Genomic DNA, 26,624 nt, shown 5'->3' on the forward strand with positions numbered 1-26,624 from the left:
GAATCAGACCTGTCACACACGCTTAGCACATCTATATCGGTCCTGGGCCAGGTGTGGAGAGAGGAGAGCAATACTGTGGAATTGGTTTACGGAGATCCACTTCAAACACACACACATATACAGAAACAAACACTTATACAGATACACACACAAAAAAGTTGCACACACACACACACGCGCGCGCGCGTACGTACGCACCCACTCACACAAACGCATTCAGACAAATCTATGCATTCCTACTTACTTACACTATCACAAATACACACACAGAGAGAATGAGTAGGTGTGTTGGCCTCAGGCCCTTCCGTATCTGTATCCATTCTCATTTGCAGCTCTGATTATACTGGGGGCTTGAAAAGAGGAGAGTGGAGGCCTCAACACTGGTACCAGTGAGAATGTGGAGGAGAAACATCACTCAATGGAGCCAACCAGAGCCACTGTGTAACACAGAGGGAGACAGACAGAGACAGCTTTACATCAGTGAATTCCACCACAGAAACACAGCCACGCCAGGCTTACACCCACGAGCCAAGACGCAAAGGAAAAGCACACCAAGAAAAGACAAAAGATTCTTTCTCAGACTGTCACACTTTTTTTTTTTAAGACAAAGCGAATGCTCGGCTCCCTCGTTAATATTTTATCACTCCACTTAGATGAGCATGAATTATTCAGATAGAGGCGTTTACAATTAACAGCTCTGCCAATCACAGCTTCCTCTTGGGATTCCGGCATCGAAAGGAATCTCATTTTACACCACCACAGCTAGAGCTGGGACGATAAACAGAAAAGGATCGACACTGACCACTTATCGCAGGCACTTTGCTGATATCGTTCATTACGATAAGTAGCCTATAATAGAGAAACGTGAAGTTTGAAATGAAATACGTTCGCTAATATGGGTGATTGTTAATGAGGGGATTCCACAGTAACAGATTTTTCACTTTAAAATGTATGCCAAACAAAAACCATTGATATCAAAGTTCAACAAACTCTATGCACCCAGGACAACGTTGAACAATTTACACAGACGCTAAATTTGGTAACAGAAATACGGTAAAATGTATTTTTATGTGACCATGTCCAAATCCTCTGAAATATCTGCTCCGAATTAAGATTCAAAGATGTCTGCAATAGGGTGTCAGCTATGACATGACACAATGAATTAGACATGTTTATTTTGGTTATTGAACTAGTGGGTGAAGTGGATTTACATCCGGTGATGGAATCACGTTCCCTGATCTGTACTACAGTGGTTCGTCCTTTAAAAGTTGCAGCGTACTGCGACACAGCTTGCATGGTGCCGCAGAATTGCCAACCACTGGTATCATTAATGCTAGTTAGTGCTAGTTTGACCACCAGAGGGCATCTTTGAGAAGTATTTGATAAACTTTAATAGTGGCTGTACTAATTTAAAACCTTTTTTTCTAACATAGTAAACTCAGCAAAAAAAATAATTGTCCCTTTTTCAGGACCCTGTCTTTCAAAGATAATTTGTAAAAATCCAAATTACTTCACCGATCTTCATTGTAAAGAGTTTAAACACTGTTTCCCATGCTTGTTCAATGAACCACAAACAATTCATGAACATGCACCTGTGGAAAGCTTACAGACGATAGGCAATTAAGGTCACAGTTATGAAAACTTAGGACACTAAAGAGGCCTTTCTACTGACTCTGAAAAACACCAAAAGAAAGATGCCCAGGGTCCCTGCTCATCTGCGTGAACGCGCCTTAGGCATGCTGCAAGGAGGCATGAGGACTGAGGATGTGGCCAGGGCAATAAATTGCAATGTCCGTACTGTGAGACGCCTAAGACAGCGCTACAGGGAGACAGGACGGACAGCTGATCGTCCTCGCAGTGGCAGACCACGTTTAACAACACCTGCACAGGACCGGTACATCCGAACATCACACCTGCGGGACAGGTACAGGACGGCCACAACAACTGCCAAAGTTACACCAGGAATGCACAATCCCTCCATCAGTGATCAGACTGTCCACAATAGGCTGAGACAGGCCTACAAGCCCTCAGTCCAGCCTGTTGTAAGGCAGGTCCTCACCAGACATCACAGGCAACAACGTTGCCTATGGGCACAAACCCACTGTCGCTGGACAAGACAGGACTGGCAAAAAGTGCTCTTCACTGGTTTTGTCTCACCAGGGGTGATGGTCGCATTCGCGTTTATCGTCGAAGGAATGAGCGTCACACTGAGGCCTGTACTCTGGAGCGGGATCGATTTAGAGTCCGGTTAAGGTTGATGGTCCGTCATGGTCTGGGGCGGTGTGTCACAGCATCATCGGACTGAGCTTTTTGTCATTGCAGGCAATCTCAACGCTGTGCGTTACAGGGAATACATCCTCCTCCCTCATGTGGTACCCTTCCTGCAGGCTCATCCTGACATGACCCTCCAGCATGACAATGCCACCAGCCATACTGCTCGTTCTGTGCCTGTCACTCAGCGTTATGTAGGTGCCGCTATATGACTGTGCCATCAACTTGATAATATATATATATAACGATATTTTGGAGGTTATTTCGTTTTCAAAAAAACAAAAGTGAGCGATTGTAATCTGAATAAAGGCGAAAATAATATTTGTAAAGGCCAAAACATTTAGGAGAGGGAGAGAAACGCTGGGCCAATTGTGCGCCACCCTATGGGACTCCCAATCATGGTCGGATGTGATACATTATATTATTTTTTGTGGTATTATTTGTTTTGTCTTTTGTGGTGGATTAAACTGAAATTGCAACCAATCACGGCCGGTTGTGATACAGCCAACCTAACTAAGAAATACATTTGGTGATAGAATTCTCCCCTAATAGCCATAATGGCGCTGTACAACGTGACCGTGTGTGTTTGAAAGAGTATTTTCCAGTAAGCAACCATTTAACAACAGTGCACCAGTACCTTCATTCGACAACTTAATTCGACAACTCCATAATGAAATAAACATCAGCATTTTGAAAGAGCATTTTTATAATTATTTTATTAACGAAAGCATAAAGATGTCATTATTAGTTACATTGTTTTAGTTTGAACGTGCAGACGGGAACTAAGAAAACCTTAGTGTAACAACAGTTTTAGTAAGTAATACTGAAGTCGTGCACAATTATCAGTTTCTATTTAGGTTTATGTCGCCCATTCATTGTCAGTTAGAGACACAGTAGGACCCAAAAGCATAATCAGTGGTCTAACTCCCCCTTTGCGCTGGTCTGGAGCAATGAAGTGGTGACGCAGGGTACCGTACTTAACCACAAATTACCTTTAAGTCCCGCAGCATAATCACAAGACTTTTAGTGGAGCAACCACTGTATACAGAAATTCACAATTATGGATATGAATATCATTCTCTTCATGGTGATGTATCCTGAATAGGTACACAAAAAGGTAGAAATATGCAGCATCCTTCTTTGCATATTTGGCTATTATTCTAGACATTGGCCATTATTCTAATGAGCTCCACCCCCAAACAAGACCATATTTGGTCCGGACCAGACAAAATCTGAACCAATCATAGACGTTTATGTTTCACAATTTTGGACATCACAGTAGAGCACAGTACAGTACAGCAGAGCAGAGTTCAGTACAGTCCAGTACAGTATTTTACATTATACTGTACTTTACTCGTGTGCTCTACTAAAAGGGCGGCAGGGTAGCCTAGTGGTTAGAGCATTGGACTAGTAATCGGAACGGTTGCAAGTTCAAATCCCCGAGCTGACAAGGTACAAATCTGTCCTTCTGCCCCTGAACAGGCAGTTAACCCGCTGTTCCTAGGCCGTCATTGAAAATAAGAATTTGTTCTTAACTGACTTGCCTAGTTAAATAAAAGTAAAAACAATTTTTTATAGTAATAAAAACTGTACTGTTCTCTACTGTGCTGTTCAAACTTGTGAAACATAGACATCTACGATTTGGTCTGACCAAATTTCAACTACCTTTCAACATCCATGGACATCAGGTGTCTGTCAGTGCTCAGTGGGTGAAGACGCTTGTTAGAGTAAATGGAAAGAGGGTAGGTGTCAGTAAGAACCGGGAGCGGTGACATTAACTGGAGAGAGAGAGAGAGAGGTCATGAACAGATGAGCTCCTGCATTTTTCAGCATGTTCTTAAAAAAAGATAGATAAAACTTGGATTTTTTGTCAGGGACATATACAGGATACTACCTTCTACAACATAACCTTCACTCCAAATCAAAACTCAAAACCTACAACCTGATTTTGGACAGAATTACGGAATCACCTGGAAGGCTTACAACTACCAACAATTATTATTGCAAAGCTATACAGCAAATGCTCTGGATAACAACAGAAACCTGAAAACAACATCCAACCTGGAACTGAGTGAGTAATGTTTAGTCTGAAGCTATCCTTCATTTCCAAAAGCCAAGAAGAAAAAGACTTCATAAGGACTGAATGCTAAGTTAAGGCTACCAAGCATGATACAACTTCAATTAGCACTGGCGTGTCAAGTGAGAGGTGTCAAAGCCCTTGAGCCCAACAGTGGCAGGAGAGTCGCACAGTCTACTCCAACCAAATGGAGGCCTTAGAAGCTGCCTCCCGCTGTTCAGAGGTAATTAAAATACAGTATCTTGTGTATGTAAAGAATGATAAGGCACAAAAAGAGCACAAAATGAAGCTACTTATGGAAAATCAAGAGACACTTTTTGCTGACTACTATAAAAATGGGAACATCAGCAACCTCATCTTCCACACAGACCATCCCCTGGCATGGCACAGTGCTATATTAGCACACTACCCCTCTGTTAAAAGGGGGGGGGGGGGTGTTACCGAGGGGTGGAAACTCAGGATACTAGACAACGAGGACTCTGAGTCAGCTAATATAAATCTCTCTAAGTCTGGAACAGTATTAGTACAGGGCAACCCCAAACAGTTTTAGCTGGACTTTCACCTAATCAAAGAATTCGCTCAGCAGGAGAAGCTCTCCCTTGAGAAAGATACCCCCACCCCGAGCAGGTCAGACCAGACCTCTTCATTATATAACCCCACAGACAAGAAACCCCAAGCAGAAAGTCAACCTCCCAGCACTGAGTACTCCTCCCTCATTGAAATGGAGCTGGAGGTGGAGAGAGACATATCTGCACTCTGGACTGTGGTGAGACAACTTCAACAGGAGAAAAAGCAGGGGCAGGAGAAGAACAGAGCACTAGAGAGGATCAGACTGCTGGAGGAGAGGGTAAGGGAGATGGCGTGTGACAGAGAACAACCCACTAGAGAGGTGGCCACCCCCACAGAGAAGCCAGCAGAACAGCCCACCTCAGCTCCCGACAAAAGTATCGACACCACAGCAGAACAGTCCACCCCAGACCCTAATCATTGTGTCGACATCACAGCAGGACAGACAAATGAAGAACCCCAAGCCCAGAGGATCTCACCCCCTCTGAGCGCCGACCCTGTCAGCCACCCTGATAGTCAACCTGATACCCTCAGCACACAGGGGGACAAGCACCTGCCATTTGCCCCCCTAGGCACAACTATGATAACATAACCAACAAAAACGGGTCACAACTCCTGCAGCTCTGTCGCACGCTGGGTATGTACATAGTCAATGGTAGGCTTCGAGGGGACTCCTATGGTAGGTACACCTATAGCTCATCACTTGGCAGTAGTACTGTAGACTACTTTATCACTGACCTCAACCCAGAGTCTTTCAGAGTGTTCACAGTCAGCCCACTGACAGCCCTATCAGATCACAGCACAATCACAGTCTACTTGAGCAATACTCATCAAAGCCAAAGGAACTGAGTAATATTAAGTAATGCTAATAATGGAAAGAATGTAGTGTGGAAACCTACCAAAAAACAATTAGGCTACAACAAATTCAATCCCTTTGAGACAACTTCCTGCACAAAACATTCTACTGTAATAGTGAAGGTGTAAACTTGGCAGTAGAAAATCTTAACAGTATATTTGACCTCTCAGCTTCCCCATCAAATCTAAAAATTTCAAACAGAAAACCAAAGAAAATGAACAACAATGACAAACGGTTTGATGAAGAATGCACTATGGTGAATCACCAAAACAATACAGAAACACTAACCCAAGATGGCGGACTGAACACAGCTATGTAGACCACCTCAAGATAAAAACGTAATATTCAATGTCGTTAAGTTAGACTAAATATTAGCACTACACAATCTGGTGGGTAATAACCTTCAATCTGGATAACACCACAAAACAAATCATAAGACTAGAGAAATGTATCGACAAATATTACAAAAACAAGCAACATCCAAACATGGAGAGTAAGACAGGGGAACCTATTTTAAAACGAAAACATGACTCTTCTACAGACACAAACAATGTAATATTTTCACCACCGGGAATGGTAAAGGCCGAAACCGATCTGTTAAAATCAATAAATTACAAACTGGGTATACTTGAACTAGTCAGTAAGGATATAAAGGAGTTGAAGGCCAGCCTCGAGATGAGTGACACGAAAGCTGCGACATTGGAGAAGAACACAAACAAGCTAAAAGGGACAGTCAATAAGATTGAAACCGAAGATAATGAACTTAAAAAGGAGAACACCGTTCTGAGAGAAGCCTTACTTGACGTACAGACTAGATCCATGAGAGAGAACCTGGTACTTACAAGTCTCCAAGAGAAAGAAGGAGAAGTTCCTGAGTCTGTAGTTAGAGTACCCCCTTATAGCGCTTCAGATCCCTCATGAAGCTATCAACAAAATCCAACTCGAACGTGTACACCGCTTCGGACAGAGAGGGCAGCGGTATGAACGCCAAATCGTTGCCAAATTTGCTTTCTTTAAAGATAAAATAATGGTTAAAAGTCTGGGTAAAAGACTTGTGGCACAAAAATAGGCATGAATGACCAGTTCCCAAAGGAAATTGCAGAACGGCGTAAAGTTCTGTATCCAATTTTCAAGGAAAATATATTGAAAGGGAAATGCGTAGCTCTCGTGGTTGATAAACTGTATATTGATAACCAGTTGTTCAGAGACAAAGACTACTCCATGGCTATTAAAAAAATTCTCAAAGAGGCAAATAATGAAACACACAATTCTAGCCCTGTTATAGATTGTAAAAATACAACCAAAAGAATATAGCTTTTCTATCTATCTTCAAATATAACTAATTGGAACACAAAAGCACTAATTCAACATGGTGTAGATAAAAACACAGTAAACAAAAGGCACAGTATGTGTGGATGGATGGTGTGGTGTGTGTTTTTTGGTGTTTGGGAAAGTGTGGTGTTGAGTGAGAAAGGAAATGGTTGCATATCCCAGAACCAATGTATTTCTGTGAGCAGGGGTTGTGAGAGAGCTTGCAATGTTGTGCAGATGAGGGATATACATTTTATAATGAATTATACATCTTATTTATGTATGTATTGTCCTATCATGGTGGAACAGTGTTTTAAAATAAATTATACATCTAATTTATTTATTGTCCTATCATGGGTAACTACATTTTTTAAATAATTTATACATCTAATTTATTTATTTCTGGTCCTATATTGATGGAACGGTCCACAACCCTATACACCCACCTGAACGGCCCAGATACTAAGGAGAAGTCCCTATCTGTTTTATGGATCTGCTGTAAGCGGCCTGTACGCAGCCAAAATACGGTCAGAGACCTTCTAGAGCAGCACCGCCCCCTCAAGATTCTGAACCTGCTTGGCAGGGATGGTCCTGCAAAGTCAGAGTCCCCTGATGGGAGAACATAATATACAAGGAAATTCTCAAAGCTGCTAATGAGAACCTTGACGACCTTGTACCTAGCCGGTGAGGATTCCGGTGGGGTGCCCCCACCCAGGCAGTGGCAGTGCTGGCAACACCTGCTGCAGTAAGCCATGGTGTGGGGGCTTCTCCTGCTGAGCGAATTCTTTGATTAGGTGATTCAGAGAGGGGGCATATTATTGTGGCACAAAATCAAAGGTCTGACTGCACAGAGATGCTTGGGAATATGGCCACTACGGGGGACCATGTTGTGGGTGTTTCAGGGGAAAGGGGGTATATCTGACCTCCATCATCTAGGACATGACAATGGTTAATCAAATCTCCCCATTTTTTGCGCAGTTTTGCAGGTATTCTCATACAGCTGCAACTGTATATGCATTCGTAAATCAAGACCTTTGAGTTGGGCTCTGGGATGGTGCAACTTTTGAGAATCTGTCTATGGTTGTTGTGGGGGAAAGGGGTAGAGTGTGTGTGTGTGTGTGTATCCCACAACTGTTGCGAGGGAGTAAAAGATGTTAGGGACAATATAGGATGATTCACAGTAATTGTTTGCTAATATAATAATTGCTTGCCATAATGTAATTTTGGTAATGGCGAGACTGGTGAGAGGTAAAATTCCTTTGCATAAATTGCCTACAGTACTACAAATATTCATAGCTAATTATATATAATACAAATCAAGTTGAGGGAGATGGAAATGCATTTGGCGGTTGATCTGCTTCTGTTCTGTGGGTGGCACTGTATGCTCTTTTCGGGAAAAAAATGGGTCCCAGTCTCTCCGGGGCCATGGGATCCGAGGGGGTCGGCGGTGGTCTGCCGGGCATTGGGATGACAACCCAACTCGGGACGAGGAGGGCTTTTAGTAGGTGGAACAGGGGGTACCAATTGGAGGTTTACTTAGTAGCAATGCAAATATCATGGTACAGCTACTATATAGACACGCAATCATCATGTTACTTTTTTAATGCTATGTTTACAAAAATATATTTTGATAAATAGAATTGAAACCTGTGTCATTATGGTAAAGTGGTGAAATAAGTATAGCCAGTTATTATCTGCTAAGCAATTACAATTATAAGAAAAGACAATCAATATTTACCTGGCTAAAAGAGAAGGAATATAATATATGTTGTTTACAGGAAACTCATTCAACAATTCTAGATTAAGTTGTGGAAAAAGGACTGGGAGGGGTTATTTCTCCCATGGGCCAAGACATTCAAAGGGGTGATGATATTAATTAACAGTCATTTTGATCTAAATGCGCAAATTGTCCAACCAGATCATCAAGGTACAGTAGATTAATTATTTTAAATATGTTATTGGACAATAAACAGATATGGCTTATTAACCTATACGATCCAAACAATAATGATCCAAGCTTCTTTGAAAATAGATATATAAGAATTGATCAACTCTACAAGCAACACTAGACTCTATTATTAAGGTGGGGGATTTTAATAGGGTTTTAAATACCTCTATGGACCGTAAAGTAAATCACACTACAAACTATCACCCTCAGACACTTAAGGAAATCATGAATGTCATGGATATATTGGAATTAGTGGATATTTGGAGGCTTAAATACCCTCACCTAGTGAGGCTTAATCAAGCTAGTCATCTTGATTACTTTCTTATGTCATTCTCTCTGGCACAAAAAGTTTAAAAAAAGTGTTGATAGGGGACAGAATGCGGTCGGATCATCACATAATTGGCATATATATATATATATATATACACTACTCTTACAGAATTTCCACGTGGGCGAGGACATTGGAAATGTAATCAAAGCCTACTGGATGGTAACTTGTTTATAACTAGGACAGAAGAATTTATAACTTACTTTTCCCGACATAACATAGGTACAGCAGATCCCCTTATCGTATGGGACACTTTTAAATGTGCCTTTGAGGCCATGCAATTCAGTACTCATCTATAAAACAAAAGCAATTTAGATCAAAAGAGTTCATATTAACAAAGGAAATTGAAGAACTAACAGTACAGTTAGATAGCAATAAAAACTGTACCATAGAGGCACAGAATAAGTCAGAGGAAAAACAAATGGAGGAACTTATTCAAGAAAGATCCAGTGTAATATATTATAAAAAATAAAGCGAACTGGATGGAATATGGGGAAAAATGCAGCAAATAATTTTTCAATCTTCAACATAGAAATGCTACCAAAAAAATGTATTGAAACTTGTTACAAATGATGGAGTCACGCATGATTCACCGAATGATATTTTGAAAGAGGAAGTACTTTAAGAATATGTTTTCGTTTCAGTCTCCTCCATCTCCACTAACCGAAGCTAATTGTATGGATTTTTTCCTATTAATAATGTAAAATTAACATCTGCACAGAAAGACTCATGTGAAGGCCAAATTACAGAGGAGGAACTTCTTGATGCAATTAAAACCTTTAAGGCTGGGAAAAACTCCAGGGCTGGATGGCATACCAGTGGAAGTATACCAAACTTTTTTTGATATACTCAGAGGACCATTATTAGCATGTTTTAACCACTCCGATATAAAAAGGTAGATTATCAGACACGCAACAAGAAGGTATGACTTCATTATTACTGAAACAGGATCCAAAGTGGTATATATAAAAATCCAGTCCATTTTAAAAATTGGAGGCCTCTTACCCTTTAGTGTTGTGATGCAAAAATTCTAGCTAAATGCTTGGCGCTTAGAATTAAAAAAGGTATTGTCATATATTATTCATCCTAATCAGACAGTTTTTTTTTACATTGACGATATATTGGAGATAATATAAGACAAGTACTGGAAACAATAGAAAACTATGAAATATCGGGGAAACCAGGCCTGGTTTTCATAGCTGATTTGGAAAAGGCTTTTGATAAAGTATGACTGGAGATTATACAGTTGAAGTCGGAAGTTTACATACACCTTAGCCACATACAATACAACTAAGTATTTCACAATTCCTGACATTTAATCCTAGTAAAAATTCCATGTCTTAGGTCAGTTAGGATCACCACTTCATTTTAAGAATGTGAAATGTCAGAATAATAATAGAGAGAAGGATTTATTTCAACTTTTATTTCTTTCATCACATTCCCAGTGGGTCAGAAGTTTACATACACTCGAAAATTGTTTAACTTGGGTCAAACGTTTTGGGTAGCCTTCCACAAGCTTCCCACAATAAGTTGGGTGAATTTTGGCCCATTCCTCCTGACAGAGCTGGTGTAAATGAGTCAGGTTTGTAGGCCTCCTTGCTCGCACTCGCTTTTTCAGTTCTGCTCACAGATTTTCTATGGGATTGAGGTCAGGGCTTTGTGATGGCCCCTCCAATACCTTGACTTTGTTGTCCTTAAGCCATTTTGCCACAACTTTGGAAGTATGCTTGGGGTCATTGTCCATTTGGAAGACCCATTTGCGACCAAGCTTTAACTTCCTGACTGATATCTTGAGATTTTGCTTCAATATATCCACATCATTTTCCTCCTCATAATGGCATCTATTTTGTGAAGTGCACCAGTCCCTCCTGCAGCAAAGCACCCCCACATCATGATGCTGCCACCCCCGTGCTTCACGGTTGGGATGGTGTTCTTCGGCTTGCAAGCGTCCCCCTTTTTACTCCAAACATAACAATGGTCATTATGGCCAAACAGTTCCATTATTGTTTCATCAGACCAGAGGACATTTCTCTAAAAAGTACAATCTTTGTCCCCATGTGCAGTTGCAAACCGTAGTCTGGCTTTTTTATGGCGGTTTTGGAGCAGTGGCTTCTTCCTTGCTGAGCGGCCTTTCAGGTTATGTCATTATAGGACTCGTTTTACTGTGGATATAGACACTTTTGTACCTGTTTCCTCCAGCATCTTCACAAGGTCCTTTGCTGTTGTTCTGGGATTGATTTGCACTTTTCGCACCAAAGTACATTGATCTCTAGGAGACAGAACGCGTCTCCTTCCTGAGCGGTACGACGGCTGTGTTTATACTTGCGTACTATTGTTTGTATAGATGAACGTGGTACCTTCAGGTGTTTGGAAATTGCTCACAAGGATGAACCAGACATGTGGAGGTCTACAATTTCTGGCAGATTTCTTTTGATTTCCCCATGATGTCAAGCAAAGAGGCACTGAGTTTGAAGGTAGGCCTTGAAATACATCCACAGCTACACCTCCAATTGACTCAAATGATGTCATTTAGCCTATCAGAAGCTTCTAAGCCATGACATAATTTTCTGGAATTTTCCAAGCTGTTTAAAGGCACAGTCAACTTAGTGTATGTAAACCTCTGACCCACTGGAATTGTGATACAGTGAATTATAAGTGAAATAATCTGTCTGTAAACAATTGTTGGAAAAATTACTTGTGTCATGCACAAAGTAGATGTCCTAATCGACTTGCCAAAGCTATAGTTTGTTAACAATAAGTTTATGGAGTGGTTGAAAAACGAGTTTCAATGACTCCAACCTGTGTATGTAAACTTCCGACTTCAACTGGGGGATACAATCTTCCCAGCTCTGCAGATTTTGCTGCAAGCAGACAGAGTCATTAGATGATTTATTTTGGTACTTTCCATATGTAGCTAGTTTTTGGTCACAGGTCCAGGAATTGCTGAAGAATTGCAACATTTACCTAGACCTAACGCTGCAGATAGCAATACTGGGTGATTTGAAAAGTCATAATCAATCAATAATATAATATAATAACTATTTTAGAACGTTTATTTATTTAATGTACAATCTGTAGAAGCTATGAAAATAGAAAGGTTCAGTACTTTTGTGAAGCATCATGGCAAATAGAAAACCAAAATGGATGGTGTTAAGAAGATAGATGGGAGGGGTTGAATGGAGCTGAAGGATGGGACTAATAACAACAAGATAACCAATGTAAAACATATGGGGTTTGTAAAAATGTATATAGGTTCAGAGATTGTGTGAAATAGCACAGTTACAAATAGCACTGGATGGACATCAGAAATAGAGGAAGGACAAAAAAAACAAATAAAATATAACAATTTTTTTATAAAATAGATTGTGTCTGTAAAATGTGTATAAACTGAAGGTAGAAGCCTAAGTGTTATTGTTTATTATTTTACTCCATTTGGGGGAGGGGTGGAAGGGTTTGCGGGGAATAATAACAGTATATTTTTTAAAAAATGTATATGTATGTAGTGGGGCAAAAAAGTATTTAGTCAGCCACCAATTGTGCAAGTTCTCCCACTTAAAAAGATGAAAGAGGCCTGTAATTTTCATCATGGGTACACTTCAACTATGACAGACAAAATGAGAAAAGAAAATCCAGAAAATCATATTGTAGGATTTTTAATGAATTTATTTGCAAATTATGGTGGAAAATAAGTATTTGGTCACCTACAAACAAGCAAGATTTCTGGCTCTCACAGACCTGTAACTTCTTTAAGAGGCTCCTCTGTCCTCCACTCGTTACCTGTATTAATGGCACCTGTTTGAACGTGTTATCAGTATAAAAGACACCTGTCCACAACCTCAAACAGTCACACTCCAAACTCCACTATGGCCAAGACCAAAGAGCTGTCAAAGGACACCAGAAACAAAATTGTAGACCTGCACCAGGCTGGGAAGACTGAATCTGCAATAGGTAAGAAGCTTGGTTTGAAGAAATCAACTGTGGGAGCAATTATTAGGAAATGGAAGACATACAAGACCACTGATAATCTCCCTCGATCTGGGGCTCCACGCAAGATCTCACCCTGTGGGGTCAAAATGAGCACAAGAACGGTGAGCAAAAATCCCAGAACCACACGGGGGGACCTAGTGAATGACCTGCAGAGAGCTGGGACCAAAGTAACAAAGCCTACCATCAGTAACACACTACGCCGCCAGGGACTCAAATCCTGCAGTGCCAGACGTGTCCCCCTGCTTAAGCCAGTACATGTCCAGGCCCGTCTGAAGTTTGCTAGAGAGCATTTGGATGATCCAGAAGAAGATTGGGAGAATGTCATATGGTCAGATGAAACCAAAATATAACTTGTATTTTGGTAAAAACTCAACTTGTCGTGTTTGGAGGACAAAGAATGCTGAGTTGCATCCAAAGAACACCATACCTACTGTGAAGCATGGGGGTGGAAACATCATGCTTTGGGGCTGTTTTTCTGCAAAAGGGACCAGGACGACTGATCCGTGTAAAGGAAAGAATGAATGGGGCCATGTATCGTGAGATTTTGAGTGAAAACCTCCTTCCATCAGCAAGGGCATTGAAGATGAAACGTGGCTGGGTCTTTCAACATGACAATGATCCCAAACACACCGCCCGGGCAACGAAGGAGTGGCTTCGTAAGAAGCATTTCAAGGTCCTGGAGTGGCCTAGCCAGTCTCCAGATCTCAACCCCATAGAAAATCTTTGGAGGGAGTTGAAAGTCCGTGTTTCCCAGCAACAGCCCCAAAACGTCACTGCTCTAGAGGAGATCTGCATGGAGGAATGGGCCAAAATACCAGCAACAGTGTGTGAAAACCTTGTGAAGACTTACAGAAAACGTTTGACCTCTGTCATTGCCAACAAAGGGTATATAACAAAGTATTGAGATAAACTTTTGTTATTGACCAAATACTTATTTTCCACCATAATTTGCAAATAAATGTATTAAAAATCCTACAATGTGATTTTCTGGATTTTTTTTTCTCATTTTGTCTGTCATAGTTGAAGTGTACCTATGATGAAAATTACAGGCCTCTCTCATCTTTTTAAGTGGGAGAACTTGCCCACTGTATTTATGTATGCATGTATGTATATACATTTACCCAAAAAATATATGGGGATTGGAAATTATGCAGACAATTACATTGATGGAAGCAACAATCTATTTGCAATATTAAAGCTGATCCACCCCTTAAAAAAACTAAACAGAAATACACTACGGAAAAAGAAGGAACAGCACGTCAGAAATCAGCTCAATGTAAATTAATAATCCATAGACTAACCACTTCTGGGAAAATTGGAAAACACTAAACAACTACAAAGATTTATCTGTCCAAAATGGAGATGTATGGGTAAACCACTTCTCCAATCTTGTTGGCTCTATAACAAATCACAAATAGCAAAAACATGTACATGATCAAATACAAAATCTTAGAATCAACTATTAAAGACTACCAGAACCCACTGGATTCTCCAATTACCTTGAATCAACAACAGGACAAAATTAAAACCCTCCAACCCAAAAAGGCATGTGGTGTTGATGGTATCCACAATGTAATGATAAAATATACAAACAACACATTCCAATTGGCTATACTAAAACTCTTTAACAGCAGCATTCGGGCATCTTCCCGAATATTTGGAACCAAGAACTGATCACCCCAATCCACCATAGTGGAAACAAATTAGGACCCCAATATCTACCGTGGGATATGCGTCGACAGCAACCTTGGGGAAATCCTCTGCATTATCATTAACAGCAGAATCATACATTTCCTCAGTGAAAACAATGTACTGAGCAAATATCAGATTGGCTTTTTACCAAATTATCATACAACAGACCACGTATTCACCCTGCACATCCTAATTGACAAACAAACAAACCAAAACAAAGGCAAAGTATTCTCATGCTTTGTTGATTTCAAAAAAGCATTTGACTCAATTAAGCATGACGGTCTGCCATACAAAATTGATGGAAAGTGATGTTGGGGGAAAAACAAACGACATTATAAAATGCATGTACACAAACAACAAGTGTGCGGTTAAAATTGGCAAAAAACACATTTCTTCCCACAGGGCCGTGGGGTGAGACAGGGATGCAGCTTAAGCCCCACCCTCTTCAAAATATATCAACGAATTGGCGAGGGCACTAGAACAGTCTGCAGTGCCCGTCCTCACCTTACTAGAATCTGAAGTCAAATGTCTACTGTTTGCCGATGATCTGGTGCTTCTGTCACCAACCAAGCAGGGCCTACAGCAGCACCTAGATCTTCTGCACAGATTCTGCCAGACCTGGGCCCTGACAGTAAATCTCAGTAAGACCAAAATAATGGTGTTCCAAAAAAGGTCCAGTCACCAGGACCACAAATTCAAATTCCATCTAGACACCTTGGCCTAAACATCAGCACCACAGGTAACTTCCACAAAGCTGTGAATGATCTGAGAGACAAGGCAAGAAGGGCATTCTATGCCATCAAAAGGAACATAAAATTTGGCATACCAATTAGGATCTGGCAAAAAATACTTGAATCCGTTATAGAACCTGTTGCCCTTTATGGTTGTGAGGTCTGGGGTCCACTCACTAACCAAGAATTCACAAAATGGGACAAACACCAAATTGAGAATCTGCATGCAGAAATCTGGAAAAATATCCTCCGTGTACAATGTAAAACACCAAATAATGCATGCAGAGCAGAATTAGGCTGATACCTGCTAATTGTGAAAATCCAGAAAAGAGCCGTTGAAATCTACAACCACCTAAAAGGAAGCGATTCCCAAACCTTTCATAACGAAGCCATCACCTACAGAGAGATGAACCTGGAGAAGAGTCCCCTAAGCAAGCTGGTCCTGAAGCGCTGTTCACAAACACAAACAGACCCCACAGAGCCCCAGGACAGCAACACAATTAGACCGAACCAAATCATGAGAAAATAAAAATAATTATTTCCAATGTGTCAAGTAATTAACAAAAAAACAGAGCAAACTAGAATGCTATTTGGCCCTAAACTGAGTACACAGTGGCAGAAAACCTGACCACTGTGACTGACACAAACTTAAGGAAAGCTTTGACTATGTACAGACTCAGTGAGCATAGCCTTGCTATTGAGAAAGGCTGCCCAAGGCAGACCTGGCTCTCAAGAGAAGACAGGCTATGTGCTCGCTGTCCACAAAATGAGGTGAAAACTGAGCTGCACTTCCTAACCTCCTGCCAAATGTATGATGATATTAGAGACACATATTTCCCTCAGATTACGCAGATCCACAAAGAATTAAAAAACAAACCAGATTTTGATAAACTCCCATATCTACTGGGTGCCATCACAGCAGAAAGATTCGTGACCTGTTGCCACAAGAAAAGGGCAATCAGTGAAGAACAAATACCATTGTAAATACAACCCATATTTATGTTTATTAATTTTCCCTTTTGTACTTTAACCCCTTGCACATCGTTACAACACTATATATACACATAATATAACATTTGTAATGTCTTTATTCTTTTGGAACTTCTGTGAGTGTAATGTTTACTGTTCATTTTTTTATTGTGTATTTCACTTTTGTACGTTATCTACTTCACTTGCTTTGGCAATGTTAACATATGTTTCCCATGCCAATAAAGCCCCTTGAATTGAATCGAGAGAGAGTGGCAGAGGGAGGGGTTGTCCAGACTGTTTTCAGTTGTGACCACCAGATGACAGAAAGAAAACAGTTATGAGCTGAACATAAGATTGTCAGTGAAATGGAGGACAGATGCAGGTGTCACGTCCACTCCTGCTCTCCCTCGCCGGTGCTTGACGTCGCCGGACTACTACCCACCGGTCCTAGCAACCCATCCTTACGCACACCTGGCAACCTTCATTACGCACACCTGTGCCTCATTAGGCACACCTGGACTTCATCACCTCCCTGATTACTTCCCCTTTATATAGCACTCCGTTGTTATCGCCCACCAGGTACTATTGTTAACGTTTCCATGTTTAACCTCTAATTCCTCCCAAACCCGGATCCGGGAGCACCCCCATCAGTAAAAAAGCTGACTAGCATAGCCTAGCATAGCGTCACAAGTAAATACTAGCATCTAAATATCATTAAATCACAAGTCCAAGACACCAGATGAAAGATACACATCTTGTGAATCCAGCCATCATTTCTGATTTTTAAAATGTTTTACAGGGAAGACACAATATGTAAATCTATTAGCTAACCACGTTAGCAAAAGACACCACTTTTTTTACTCCACCAGTTTTTTACTCCATCAGTAGCCATCACTAATTCGACCAAATAAAGATATAAATAGCCACTAACCAAGAAACAACTTCATCAGATGACAGTCTGATAACATATTTATTGTATAGCATATGTTTTGTTCAAAAAAATTGCATATTTCAGGTATAAATCACAGTTCTACATTGCAGCTGCAATCTGAAATAGCGTCGATGCAGGCAGAATAATTACAGAGACCAACGTCAAATACCTAATTACTCATCATAAAACATTTCTGAAAAATACACAGCGTACAGCAAATGAAAGCCCAACATCTTGTGAATCCAGCCAATGTCAGATTTTTTAAGTGTTTTACAGCGAAAACACAATATAGCATTATATTAGCTTACCACAATAGCCAGAAACACAACCGCATTTACCAGCAGCAAATGTTAGCGATCGTAACAATCCAGCAAGATATATATAATTGGACTAACCTTGATAAACTTCATCAGATGACAGTCCTGTAACATCATATTACATAATGCATATAGGTTTTGTTCAAAAATGTGCATATTTAGCAGCACAAATCGTGGTTATACAATGTGATCAGTAGCAGCATTTCATGCATTCTGGCCGGCGCCATCTTGGAGAGGCACCTAATCTAATCGATAAATAATCGTAAACTTGACTAAAAAATACAGGTTGGACAGCAAATGAAAGATGCATTAGTTATTAATGCAACCGCTGTGTTAGATTTTTAAAATTAACGTTACTAGACATACAGTGTGCGTTACAGCCAGACCAGTGCCGCAATAATGGCGGACAAATCCTTTTACATTTTTCCACATAAATACGGAATAACATCATAAATAGCTCTTACTTTTGGACGAGCTTCCATCAGAATCTTGGGCAAGTTGTCCTTTGTCCAAAATAATCGTTGCTCGGTTGTAAAACATCCTCTTCAACTTTGGAACTAGCAGCTAACAATAGCTATGTGGCGCAGACATGCCCAAATGTTCAAAACGCAATACTAAGGAAATTCCGAAAATCGCAATATACTCCCATAAACTGATATAACTCGGTTTAAAATAACTTCGTTATGATGTTTCTAACACCTATATCGAATTAAATTACAGACGGATATATCTAAGGCCGATAACTGAGCGTTTCAAAATGCCATCCTGAGGTCTTGCTTTGCGTCCTGACGAACGTCGAAAAGAGAGCTCCCTCCGTTCCTTGGGGCTTTATAAGGTCTGAGATCTGCGTAGAAACTCCATTCCAATTCTCATTGGTTACTGACATCCAGGGGAAGGCGGGTGCAGTTCATGTCGACCCATAGGATACATACAGAGCTTTAAACTGATCTGAGAACAGAGCCTCGTTTTCAGACCTTCGCAGTTCCTGTCATGAATTTCGCTGCAGAATGAGTTCTGTTTCACCCACAGACATAATTCAAACGGTTTTAGAAACTAGAGATTGTTTTCTATCCAATAGTAATAATAATATGCATATTGTACGAGCAAGAATTGAGTACGAGGCAGTTTAATTTGGGAACGATAAATGTCGAAGTTGAAACAGCACCCCCTATAGTGGCAAGAGGTTTTAATAGCTTTTCTTATTTTGTATCGTTCATGTTCTTCGTCATTAAACTCAAACTGCACTTGCTTCCTGACCCCCTGCATCTACATTACAGCAGGTGACCCAACTGTAGTTTATGACTAATACGATTTCCCCATTGCAGCCAGTTCAATTGCAGTAATTACGTATATAGATTTTATATAATTTTTGGGGTAATTCCATTACCGATTTGGTAAAGTTTCAATCACTTAATAATTAATAAACAAACTTCATATTGTGTTTTGATGCATTTCTAACCTTATGCCTTTTTCTTTTTGACCAAAATCAAAGCCATTGCTTATTCCAAATTTGTTGGACAGAAAATGGTTGAAAAAAAAGAAAGATATATATATATATACAGTGGGGAGAACAAGTATTTGATACACTGACGATTTTGCAGGTTTTCCTACTTACAAAACATGTAGAGGTCTGTAATTTTTATCATAGGTACACTTCAACTGTTAGAAGACGGAATCTAAAACAAAAATCCAGAAAATCACATTGTATGATTTTTAAGTTATTAATTTGCATTTTATTGCATGACATAAGTATTTGATCACCTACCAACCAGTAAGAATTCTGGCTCTCACAGACCTGTTAGTTCTTCTTTAAGAAGCCCTCCTGTTCTCCACTCATTACCTGTATTAACTGCACCTGTTTGAACTCGTTACCTGTATAAAAAGACACCTGTCCACACACTCAATCAAACAGACTCCAACCTCTCCACAATGGCCAAGACCAGAGAGCTGTGTAAGGACATCAGGGATAAAATTGTAGACCTGCACAAGGCTGGGATGGGCTACGGGACAATAGGCAAGCAGCTTGGTGAGAATGCAACAACTGTTGGCGCAATTATTAGAAAATGGAAGAAGTTCAAGATGACGGTCAATCACCCTCAGTCTGGGGCTGCATGCAAGATCTCACCTCGTGGGGCATCAATGATCATGAGGAAGGTGAGGGATCAGCCAGAACTACACGGCAGGACCTGGTCAATGACCTGAAGAGAGTTGGGACCACAGTCTCAAAGAAAACCATTAGTAACACACTACGCCGTCATGGATTAAAATCCTGCAGCGCACGCAAGGTCCCCCTGCTCAAGCCAGCGCATGTCCAGGCCCGTCTGAAGTTTGCCAATGACCATCTGGATGATCCAGAGGAGGAATGGGAGAAGGTCATGTGGTCTGATGAGACAAAAATAGAGCTTTTTGGTCTAAACTCCACTTGCCGTGTTTGGAGGAAGAAGGAGGATGAGTACAACCCCAAGAACACCATCCCAACCGTGAAGCATGGAGGTGGAAACATCATTCTTTGGGGATGCTTTCCTGCAAAGGGGACAGGACGACTGCACCGTATTGAGGGGAGGATGGTTGGGGCCATGTATCGCGAGATCTTGGCCAACAACCTCCTTCCCCCAGTAAGAGCATTGAAGATGGGTCGTGGCTGGGTCTTCCAGCATGACAAAGTTGTCATGTTGCCTGTATTTTTTTAAAATTGACTCTTATATTAGCTTTCATTTGACACCCAATTTGACATGCTCCTACAGTATGAACTTCACGTTGGTGCTCATGGGTCCTTTTAGATGGAAATGCCCTGGGACAATTGATGGTGAAAACAATCAAAACTATGCACCATTTTAACATGTGCGTTCTTGGCCATGGTTCACTTGTATAACTCAATGTTACTTCTCTGGTTAAATAAAATAAAAAAATATATATAGTAGTAGTTTAAGGGTAATAACAAAAACTATGGTGTACATTGTTATAAACTTAGCATTCTATTTATCATTATTGTATCAATTCCGGCAATTTATGGAGATATGGATTTTTGTCCATATCGCCCAACACTAACCACACCAGAGGTCTGGAAAGGAGGGGATCTTGGAGGAGAAGAGAAACGGGGGATATTGGATGAGTTCACGCCTCCGTTAATTTAGCAGATGGTGCCAGTGTGTTAACGAGTTGGGGGAGGGGTGTGCCATGGTGTCACACATTATGGGGTGTGTGTGTGTGTGGGGGGGGGTTTAAGCAGGGTCCGGCTAGGCGCCAGCCGAAGTGAAGCATGCTGATGAGTTAAGTGTGCGTTCGTGCATATACTGTACAGTGCATTCTGAAAGTATTCGGTCCCCTTGACTTTTTCCACATTTTGTTACATACAGCCTTATTCTAAAATGGATTAAATAGTTTTTTCCCCCCTTCAGTCTACACACAATACCTATATTGCAGAAAGTGATTTTTAGAAATGTTTGCAAATAGTGAAAAAATATATACAGTGGGGCAAAAAAGTATTTAGTCAGCCACCAATTGTGCAAGTTCTCACACTTAAAAAGATGAGAGAGGCCTGTAATTTTCATCATAGGTACACTTCAACTATGACAGACAAAATGAGAAAAAAAATTCCAGAAAATCACATTGTAGGATTTTTAATGAATTTATTTGCAAATTATGGTGGAAAATAAGTATTTGGTCAATAACAAAAGTTTATCTCAATACTTTGTTATATACCCTTTGTTGGCAATGACAGAGGTCAAACGTTTTCTGTAAGTCTTCACAAGGTTTTCACACACTGTTGCTGGTATTTTGGCCCATTCCTCCATGCAGATCTCCTCTAGAGCAGTGATGTTTTGGGGCTGTTGCTGGGCAACACGGACTTTCAACTCCCTCCAAAGATTTTCTATGGGGTTGAGATCTGGAGACTGGCTAGGCCACTCCAGGACCTTGAAATGCTTCTTACGAAGCCACTCCTTCGTTGCCCGGGCGGTGTGTTTGGGATCATTGTCATGCTGAAAGACCCAGCCACGTTTCATCTTCAATGCCCTTGCTGATGGAAGGAGGTTTTCACTCAAAATCTCACGATACATGGCCCCATTCATTCTTTCCTTTACACGGATCAGTCGTCCTGGTCCCTTTGCAGAAAAACAGCCCCAAAGCATGATGTTTCCACCCCCATGCTTCACAGTAGGTATGGTGTTCTTTGGATGCAACTCAGCATTCTTTGTCCTCCAAACACGACGAGTTGAGTTTTTACCAAAAAGTTATATTTTGGTTTCATCTGACCATATGACATTCTCCCAATCTTCTTCTGGATCATCCAAATGCTCTCTAGCAAACTTCAGACGGGCCTGGACATGTACTGGCTTAAGCAGGGGGACACGTCTGGCACTGCAGGATTTGAGTCCCTGGCGGCGTAGTGTGTTACTGATGGTAGGCTTTGTTACTTTGGTCCCAGCACTCTGCATGTCATTCACTAGGTCCCCCCGTGTGGTTCTGGGATTTTTGCTCACCGTTCTTGTGCTCATTTTGACCCCACGGGGTGAGATCTTGCGTGGAGCCCCAGATCGAGGGAGATTATCAGTGGTCTTGTATGTCTTCCATTTCCTAATAATTGCTCCCACAGTTGATTTCTTCAAACCAAGCTGCTTACCTATTGCAGATTCAGTCTTCCCAGCCTGGTGCAGGTCTACAATTTTGTTTCTGGTGTCCTTTGACAGCTCTTTGGTCTTGGCCATAGTGGAGTTTGGAGTGTGACTGTTTGAGGTTGTGGACAGGTGTCTTTTATACTGGTAACAAGTTCAAACAGGTGCCATTAATACAGGTAACGAGTGGAGGACAGAGGAGCCTCTTAAAGAAGAAGTTACAGGTCTGTGAGAGCCAGAAATCTTGCTTGTTTGTAGGTGACCAAATACTTATTTTCCACCATAATTTGCAAATAAATTCATAAAAAATCCTACAATGTGTTTTTCTGGAATTTTTTTTCTCATTTTGTCTGTCATAGTTGAAGTGTACCTATGATGAAAATTACAGGCCTCTCTCATCTTTTTAAGTGGGAGAACTTGCACAATTGGTGGCTGACTAAATACTTTTTTGCCCCACTGTAATGACATTTACATAAGTATTCAGACCCTTTACCCAGTGAATCACCTTTGGCAGTGATTACAGCCTCGAGTCTTCTTGGGTATGATGCTACAACCTTGGCACACATGTATTTGGGGAGTTTCTCCCAATCTTCTCTATAGATCCTCTCAGGCACCTTCAGGTTGGATGGGGAGCGTTGCTGCACAGCCATGTTCAGGTCTTACCAGAGATGTTCGATCGGGTTCAAGTCCGGGCTCTGGCTGAGCTACATTGAGACTTGTCCAAAAGACACTCCTGCGTTGTCCTGGCTGTGTGCTTAGGGTCGTTGTCCTGTTGGAAGGTGAATGCTCTGGAGCAGTTTTTTCTGAACATTGCTCCTTTCGTCTTTCCCTTAATACTGACCAGTCTCCCAGTCCCTGCCTCTGAAAACATCCCCACAGCATGATGCCGCCACCACCATGCTTCACCGTAGGAATGGTGCCAGGTTTCCTCCAGACGTGACGGTTGTCATTCAGGCCAAAGAGTTCAATCTTGGTCTCATCAAACCAGAGAATCTTGTTTCTCATGGTCTGTCCTTTAGGTGCCTTTTGGCAAACTCCAAGCGGGCTGTCATGTGCCATAGTTACCATTGGTTTCTTGGTCACCTCCCTGACCAAGGCCCCTTCACCCCCGATATGCTCAGTTTGGCTGACCAGCCAGCTCTAGGAAGAGTCTTGGTGGTTCCAATCTTCTTCCATTTAAGAACGATGGAGGTCACCGTGTTCTTGGAGACCTTAAATGCTGCAAAAAAATGTTGGTACCCTTCCCCAGATCTGTGGCTCGACACAATCCTGTCTCAAGCTCTACAGACAATTCCTTTGAATTTACCACAGGTGGACTCCATTCAAGTTGTAGAATACATCTCAGGGATGATCAGTGGAAACAAACACCTGAGCTCAATTTTGAATCTCATAGCAAAGGGTCTGAATACTTATGTAAATAAGGTGCAAACATAAACATAAATGTGCAAACATTTCTAAAAACCTGTTTTCACATTGTCATTATGGGGTATTGTGTGTAGATTGATGTAGAAAATCAATTTTAGAATAAGGCTGTAACGTACCAAAGTTTGGAGAAAGTCAAGGGGTCTGAATACTTTCTGGATGCAGTGTATGCGCCTGTACCCTTTGAGGCCCCTGTGACTGTTTCAATGACACATCTGGCCCTTTAAATTGTGTTGTAATGATGAGAGCTCCATTAAAAAGTGATAATCAATCCTAATGCACAGCATGCAAAACACATGAAATGTCTTATGGATACAATGTACAGTATATGAAGGAACTCACAGAATTTTCTGTGTGGGATTTAGATTCTTCCTCGAGTTGAATATCATTAGATTATCATTAGATCAACTGCGACCTGGCCAAGATAAGGCAAAGCAGTTCGACACATATAACAATACAGAGTTACACATGGAGTAAACAAACATACAGTCAATAATACAGTAGAAAAACAAGTCTATATACAATGTGAACAAATGAGGTGAGATAAGGGAGGTAGGGCAATAAATAGGAGCTGGTGGCAAAGTAAATACAACATAGCAATTAAAAAACACTGGAAAGGTAGATTTGCAGTAGATGAATGTGCAGTAGATGAATGTGCAAAGAAGAAATACTGGGGTGCAAAGGAGCAAGATAAATAAATCAATAAAATGAAAGATGTGACAAGAAGGCATGGGTTGTTATGATACTGAATGGTCAGACAGCTAGCAACAATGACAAGAGGCTGCCTGGTGGGGAATCGTAGGTGGCTCATTTCAGCTCGTTGTACTGCATCTTGTTACTGATACAATGTCTTGTTTTGACTGATGTCATGTCTATGCTAATATGGCTCAAATTCGCAAGCTGGCTTATCAACAAGTGTAACAATATATTTGAGAGACAACAAGTGCTCATTGTGCAAATGTATATAGGTTTTCAATAAACATTGAGACAAAATAGTCGACATGTTCTCAATCTAAGCAAACCCTGTCTGTTTTGCCCCATAGTTGCGCACGCATGGGTTTTGTTGCCAAACATTCAACCTGTCTATACAGTGTCGCATACAGGTAGCTGCCAAAATAATGGAAACACTTGAGTAAATGAGGGATACAAAGTGTATTGAAAGCAGGTGATTCCACACAGGTGTGGTTAATTAATTAATTAAGCAATTCATATCCCATCATGCTTAGGGTCATGTATAAAAATTCTGGGCAGGCGATTATTTTATTATGCCCCCATAGGATGGCAATGCCCCCATCCACAGGGCTTGAGTCGTCACTGAATAATTTGATTAGCATGAAAATGATGTAAACCATATGCCATGGCCGTCTGTCAGCAGATCTTAACCCAATTGAACACTTATGGGAGACTCTAGAGCAGCGCCTGAGACTGCGTTTTCCACCACCATCAACAAAACACCAAATGATGGAATTTCTTGTGAAAGAATAGTGTCGCATTCCTCCAATAGAGTTCCTAGACACTTGTAGAATCTACGCTAAGGTGCACTGAAGCCGTTCTGGCTTGTTGTGGCCAAACGCCCTATTAAGACACTTTATGTTGATGTTTCCTTCATTTTGGCAGTTACCTGTATGTGTGTGTTCTCCATCTGACAGACAAGCAAGGGAGCTAGGGTTAAGGTGACCAGGGGTCATAATCAGTGATGGCTATGGCAGAGAGAGAGGGGAAACAGACAGACAAACCGCACACTCAAATCTGTGTGTGTGCAGTCAGAGACTGAAAGTAAATCTGCCCACTCTGGGACACTTAGAGAGAGATGAGAAAGTCCATTTGTCTCATGTCTGTCAGTAAAGAAGAGTGATGACTTCCCTCTGATCATCAGAGGACCCATGGAGACCGCAGGACTAAGACATCATAAAAACATTGAGGTCCATCAAAACTACCCCCCCCCCCCCCCCCACCCAATCAAAAAATGATATCCTTGATCCTTAAATGAACAACTTTCTCAGACCCACAACCGTAGCTCAACTTGAAATCTCATAACCACCCCATCACAGCCCCTGCCCTTCTCACACACAGCTGATATAACTCACAGCCACATAGAAACAAAGTGTTGTTGTTTTTAAATTGGGGAAACAAAGTATAACTAGATTAGATTTTTCACTTGTGTAAGCTTTGGTAAAAAAAATGTTTTGGGATCATATCTGCCTAAACCCTTTCCAGCAAGGCAGTTGGTATTCATTCCAGGAATAACAGTAGAAGTATTGGGGGGGGGGGGGGGGGCGCTTTATATATGCGGTGATGACAAACAGAATGGGTGACATTGGTTCAGCAGGACTCTAAACTAATATCTACACTGGCTTATGTCCAATACACACACACACAAATAAAACACACACACACACACACATGCATACAAACAAGCAAACACACACACACACCTCAACACAACAAATAATGACATTCTGAACCCAGCTCACCTCTCTCTCTCTATCTCTATCTCTCCTTGTTGACCAGTGTTGAAATGGGTAAAGACAGAGATTGTGCGGCTTAGAGCCCAGCCACAAATCCACAAATCCACAGTGGAAGAGAGGAAGTGGAGGAGAGTGG

At 41.1% G+C, this 26,624-nt stretch overlaps 1 protein-coding gene across 2 annotated transcripts in view; it reads right to left on the reverse strand.

Moving 5' to 3' along the window:
* Positions 1-26,624, reverse strand: part of LOC139575066 (xylosyl- and glucuronyltransferase LARGE2s) — a 232,745-nt gene that overhangs the window by 205,253 nt on the left and 868 nt on the right. The window lies entirely within an intron of this gene.

The sequence above is a fragment of the Salvelinus alpinus genome, chromosome 5, assembly GCF_045679555.1.
Source record: "Salvelinus alpinus chromosome 5, SLU_Salpinus.1, whole genome shotgun sequence".
Classification (NCBI taxonomy): Eukaryota; Metazoa; Chordata; class Actinopteri; order Salmoniformes; family Salmonidae; genus Salvelinus; species Salvelinus alpinus.